Genomic DNA, 5,902 nt, shown 5'->3' on the forward strand with positions numbered 1-5,902 from the left:
AAGCAGGAGGAAAATACCTCCCTGGATAGCTGTCTACCAGCAGATATGTCCTGTTTTTAATCCCAGACAAATACAGTGTGTCTCTGCCAAGTATACTCTTTGGTTTTCTATGCCTTATGGGGGATAAATACTTCCCCCCCACCCCTCCAAAGTTAGTATAGTAATTAAAAAAATCAAAGCTGCACCTGATAATTGTGCGGTGCTTTATCTCTAGTATAGACTTTCAATCACAGAAATTACTTTGTCTCATCAATTAGCTGGAACCTCTCTCAGCCTGTAATAGCGACTGACCAATTCACATGTGGCTTCTGATGGCTCTTCCCAGCAGTACTAATAGCTTTGGTTACCATTATATCAGCAAAGGTACTGCAAAGCAGAACTGTATGAGAAACACAACATGTTTGGCAAATGCGCGTTTTACGAACAACAGTGCTCGTCTATAATCTACTGCTCACACTAAGAACCGGGAAGTTAGCAAAAACCGTGTTTGAAGTTGTACAGCTTGATTTGGGCTTCCCTGTGTTTGTTTTACAATACAACTGCAAACTTGAGATCGTGTAATTAAAGACCTTATCAAGTGCATATACAAACATAGACTAAATAAAGGACACATTAGCAATCTTATTTCTGGCATTTCTCAGCTTGTGAGTGCCTTACGTTGCAGTTTCAATGTTCCTTCATGCAATCGAATTTTTGCATGTAACAGACAGTATTAAATGTCCCCCAAGTAAGAACACCTGTGGTTAAATAGAAAGGGGTCTCAGCTGTGCACTGCATACTGTCAATAATTACAGTAAGTGAAGAGTCTTTGCTATCTTCCTATCACAGGGACTGAAGGTTCACTGGGTGAACATGCTGAAGCTGAGCCCTGGGGCTGGAGCTGAGCCCCGTGGCTGGGAGTTGCCAGTGCTGTAGTGGTGATGCTGGGACTAACGGGGCCTCCTCCGTGACGGCCCTCCCTTCCTGCATTAGCCCCTGGTGGTTGAGAGCAAGGCTGATCTTGGAGCCAGGCCTGCCAGGTATGGAGGAGATGCCATCGCTCACTAAACTCCTCCTCCTAGCTGCTGGAACTGGGCATCCAGCTGAGCAGCTTTTGCTTGGCTGGCTTCTTGTGAGCACCCACAGCCTTGGAGGAACATCAGCGCTTCTGAGGTGGTGGTGGATTAAGCAGCTCTTCCTCCAAGCAGCCTAGGAGCACACAGAGAGTTAGGCATGTGCAGAGCCTCTGCAGAAACAGGGTCTGTGTTGGCAATGTGCCCCTTTTACCTTTAGTCTGGGCTTGCCATTTCAACATAAATCAGGGAAAGTTTCAGCAGTGGATTAGCTTGATATAAACCACATAGCATTCCTCCTCTGCCAACATGTCCAGTCTGTAATTTATATTCCTTTTTTTTGACATATTTCTTTTCTGAAAACAATTTGCATCATCATTCATTTTAAAGAAAGATTGTTTTGCAGTGTTTGATAGATCAACCCCAGCATTTGGAAAGCTGGCATCCAGATGTACAGCTTGCAAGAAGAAATATTCTCTTGTTAAGGGAATGCTGGTGGTATGCGATCACCTTATATGGCCCGTGCTATCTTCCCTTGCAAGCTGAGAATTGATTTCTTTTGCAATGAAAATTCCTCAAAGCAATCCTTTATCACTTGTAGAAGAAGCAGAAAATGGGAAAGTACAAGCCAGTGCGTTCAGAGAGAGGAATTATTAACAGTAATGTAACTTAATGGCACGACAGCAGGGATAAATCTGGCTTGTGGACTCTGAAGTTAAGGTTTGGGAAATAGCTATCTTTGCTTAAAGATACAACCCAGGAATTAATCAGGATGAATAATATGGTAATACATGAACAGCAGCATTTAGAAACTCCTAGGGGTTTCAAGGCTCTGTTGAACCAAGCACACATCCTAATAGACTGCCCTGCCATAGAAAGTTTACAATCTTGTGAGTCAAGGCTGATAAACAGTGGGATAAAGGAAGGATTAATATGCTCATTTTGCAAACAGGGAATCAAGCCACAGCATGATTAGAAGCTAAATTTACCAAAACTGTGCAGGCTTTGCTCTCAGATGTCGTGCTCACTGGAGGCCAGAACAGAGCCAGCAAAGTCATGGCTCCTGAATGGCTACACGGAAGAAGTGCCAAAGGATTGGATCTGCTGAAAAAAGAAGTCATGGTGCACGGGAGGTCCAATTCATCCTCAGAGAAACAGTGAGAGGAGGGATGGAGGGAAGGCAGGATGGAAGGACAGAGAGATGGAGGAATAGGGACCTGTCTGAGGACACCTCAGTGCTTGTCACTGTGTTTCAGGGCTCTTATTCACCCTCTTTGCTTTCAAAAAGTTATTTGTCTTCATACTCACGTGCCAAATACTTGGGAATATTTGCTCTGGGGAGCTGAATACGGCCTAGTGGTTAAGTTTCATGTTTACTGTGTTCCTCAACAAGTCTCTGCAAACTGAAAAAATAGTTTAGGGACAAATGGTCCACAGGGGACCATTTGCCCCATGTCACTGGGGGCAAATGACAGGTGAGTAAACCACAGCTCCCAGTCCCACCTGGTACATTTGCACCAGCAGACATAAGAGCATGGGGGTTCAGGTTCGCCTGTACAATGCAGAAACAAATATTTCCAAACGTTTGTGTCAGTATCTTATCCTCTCACATACTCCTTCCCAAAACACCACCTCTAATATTACAGTGGACTGCTGGGCATTAGTAATAAGTAAATGCAGGGATGGGTTTAGCAGAGGAGGTTAAGGATGCCATAGGCACCCCACCTCCCGTCCTTATCGGAAGAGATGGGATCTGTTGTGCAACAGCATGTCCCAGTTAGCGCTGTGCCTACACTGCTGTGGAAGCTGCCACAGTGCAGTTTTTTCACCTCTTCCCTCAGGAAATGGCTGGGGAGGTGCCAAAGCCATTCCCAGCAGCTTATCATCAGATATCAACTACAACGGGAGCTGCTGAAGTTGTAAGGCCATATGTACATGGTAAAATCCTAGCCTAGAGCAACCTGTAAGCAGGTGAATCCTGTAGGCGGAAACCTGCCTCAGTTTTATCCCTGCAATCTGCCAGTGTGGGCCGGGGGCTGCCCAGCCCTGCGGATCCCTCTTCACAGGAACCCTCTTCACGGGAAGCCCCCGCCACGGGGCCGCCACTTGCTTTGAAATTCAGTGCTTACTGCATGTAAAGTACATGAAAACCAGGCAGGCAGAGAGGACTAAATGTCAGAGGAAAGTGAAAATGGTTCTCAACTCAAATGTAAATCTAACTGTTCTCAGACAGTGAAGGGGATCTCTGCACAGCACTGCAGGGAAAGGCAGTAAAAACCCAGGTGTCATGGAAGGCAAAAATTACCCACAGCAGGATCCATACACTGGTCCTCTTTCAGGGTGATGCCTTGATGTCAGTTATATATTTTTTCTGACATCAAAAAAGGGAGGAAATTTCTCTTCCTGGCAGGAGGATCCAGTAGCCCAAATTCCTGTCTCTGGACTGAATTACTTAAGCACATTACACTGCAAAGCACTAAACCCTCCCAAAGCCCACTTTCATACATAAACAGTGCTTAATATTGTGTTCTGTTGCTGTCATACCTTCCTCTGCATTTTTGCCTAGCTCTTAATTTTCTTAGATGCTGCCTTGTTTTGTTTATGTTTATTATGGCACAAAACCCCCACATCTTCTTGGGAAAGAATGTTGCAAGTTTGCAGACTTCTGCATTCACCTTTTAATGTGCTTTTCTGCTCAGAAAAGATGATATACTTGAAAAGTGTAAATTGAAAAATTTTTATGCTTACAGAAGGAAATGTATTTTCAAAATAGATTTGTGTCTCTTTCAAAACCTTTGAGGTGAGTTATTCAGCTGAGATTGAAGTGCATTATATCTTACCATCAATAAATATGTCTTTTTAAATGAGAAGCAGGGCCATGTTTTCTCAAAGCTGTGTTTTCACATTGCTTTGTTTTGTAGTTGAAAGTTACTTCTGAGGCTGCTCCAGGTTTAAAATTTGCTTGTTTCTTAAGTAGAATTGAATAACATAATTTTGGCTTTTCAGCTTGTAGAGAAAGCATTTATATACTTGTTGCATATTTTCACTGGTCTGGAAACAGAGGGACTTTAATTAGGCTCTGTAGAGCAGACAATCATGAATGAAAATGAAAATTAAAAACCCTCTTGTTTTACATGTCGAGTTCTGACACCAAATGGAAGAACAACAAAGCTCCTCTGTGTGTCTCCCCACAGGTCGCTTCTTAGGGTCTGCTCTTCTGTTGTGTCTGTGTGCACGCATTTCTGTGCGTCATCCACTCTTTCATTTTCCCCACTACCCTTTTTTCTGGGTTGAAATGCCAGCTGTGATGAGCAGAGATGCTCCCATTGTCTAGTGTAAGTCAGTGCCTGGGGAAGTGCAGGAGATGGGAAGATATCTGACTGCATCTCTTTCCCCTTTGATTAGAGCAGCTAATCAGGCAAATGAAAGGGATTCAGATGAAGAAAGTAATGGAAGCCCTGTTCCTCCAAGGCACTTCTCTGCTCACAGCAAAGGGAAAGGAAGGGATTGTGACTGTAGATACATCTAAGGTTGGTGGTCTCTTGCTGATGCTCTCCCTCTAATCCCTGCAGGTTTTGCGTTATGGTTGGTGTGCCAGCAGTGTCTCTAACCTACTGGAGGTGTCTGCAAGGTGTTTTTGAATGTAGGTGCCGTTCAAAGAGGATGTGATTTGTCAGCAAGAAAATACAAATGTTACAGTAGAGCAGACCATGGGGCTGTTGCAGGTGTCATTGGCAGTGAGTAAAGAGGCTGGATGGTGAAGTGACAGAGAAAAACATTTTCCCTTCTCAGCCTCATTTTTTTAAAGGTAAGCCCAGGAAAAACCAAATCCTGGTATCCAGGGGACTTTAGCTGCATCAACACTAGTGAATCAAGCCCTGCCAGAACCTGGCCTCTACCTTGAGTCAGTCTGGCTTGGCTGCCCTAGTCTATGCTATGGAACTTTTCTCACCTCCAGAGCTGTGTGGTTCTATCCAGACTGCTTTTGGGAATGTTCCATATTTTTTGTTATCTTGTGGGCAGTGTGTGGGAGAGCACTTGTGCATCTAGGCCAAAAGCCTGCTAACAGAAAATTGAATTCCCATGCCCAGTCTGATGCCCTGGTACTTTTACTTCACTAGAATGCTGCATCTCATACCCCCACGTGTTCACATTTGGTCTATCACATCCTTTAAAAAGAATATGTTTTATTTTGAATGTACATCAAACAAGTGTGTTGAGATGGACTAGAAACCTTTCCAAAGCACACTCCTGGGCTTTCATGGTGGTGAACGCTGCAATCTCACAACACAACTACCAGCTCTCTATGCAGACAGCAGGGATACCTTAAAATGAGCTTTCCCTGTCTCTTCTCACTGTATGTAGATCCTGCTGTTTGGTAGTTAATAGAAAGAACTGTGATGGCTCCTTTTACACTTGGTGCAAGGCTAGACCATGACGTGGTGTAACATTTGTATGAGAGTCCCCTATTGCCGTCTGTCCCTGTTCTGGAATCTGTGCTTTTGGCATCACCCCCGTTGGACTATTTTAGTGAGAGCCCTTAGCCATCTTCCTGGTAATATCCCTGGTCTCTGGGTGGTTTGGCTCTCTGACTCTGCTAGGTGACCTAGCAGGAGGTGTGCTCCACAAAGTGCAGTGATATTACTTAAAAAGGGAAAGAGAAGAAAACCTGATGTACCAACTCACTCCTCTTTAACAGAAAAAGAATGAGGAAGATGAAAGGGATACATGGCAAATTTCTATTTCTATTCTGTGTGTGGACGGTGCTATTTAAACATAAGCGAGCTGACCTGACAATTATAGGAGTGATATTTGTTCAGATATACCTGAAGCTTCATTACCATCTAGGA

The 5,902-nt window shown here is 44.0% G+C and overlaps 1 long non-coding RNA gene across 1 annotated transcript; it reads right to left on the reverse strand.

Moving 5' to 3' along the window:
• Window positions 1-1,139: 1,139 nt before the first annotated feature.
• Window positions 1,140-2,436, reverse strand: LOC120322706. The gene is made up of 3 exons (XR_005562550.1): window positions 2,361-2,436; window positions 2,042-2,153; window positions 1,140-1,188 (listed from the first exon to the last, which is right to left on the reverse strand). It is a non-coding gene; the product is annotated as an uncharacterized LOC120322706 (long non-coding RNA).
• Window positions 2,437-5,902: the final 3,466 nt, after the last annotated feature.

This window comes from Pipra filicauda, unplaced genomic scaffold, assembly GCF_003945595.2.
Source record: "Pipra filicauda isolate LSUMZ 115617 unplaced genomic scaffold, ASM394559v2 scaffold144_size1929842_pilon, whole genome shotgun sequence".
In the NCBI taxonomy this organism is placed as follows: domain Eukaryota; kingdom Metazoa; phylum Chordata; class Aves; order Passeriformes; family Pipridae; genus Pipra; species Pipra filicauda.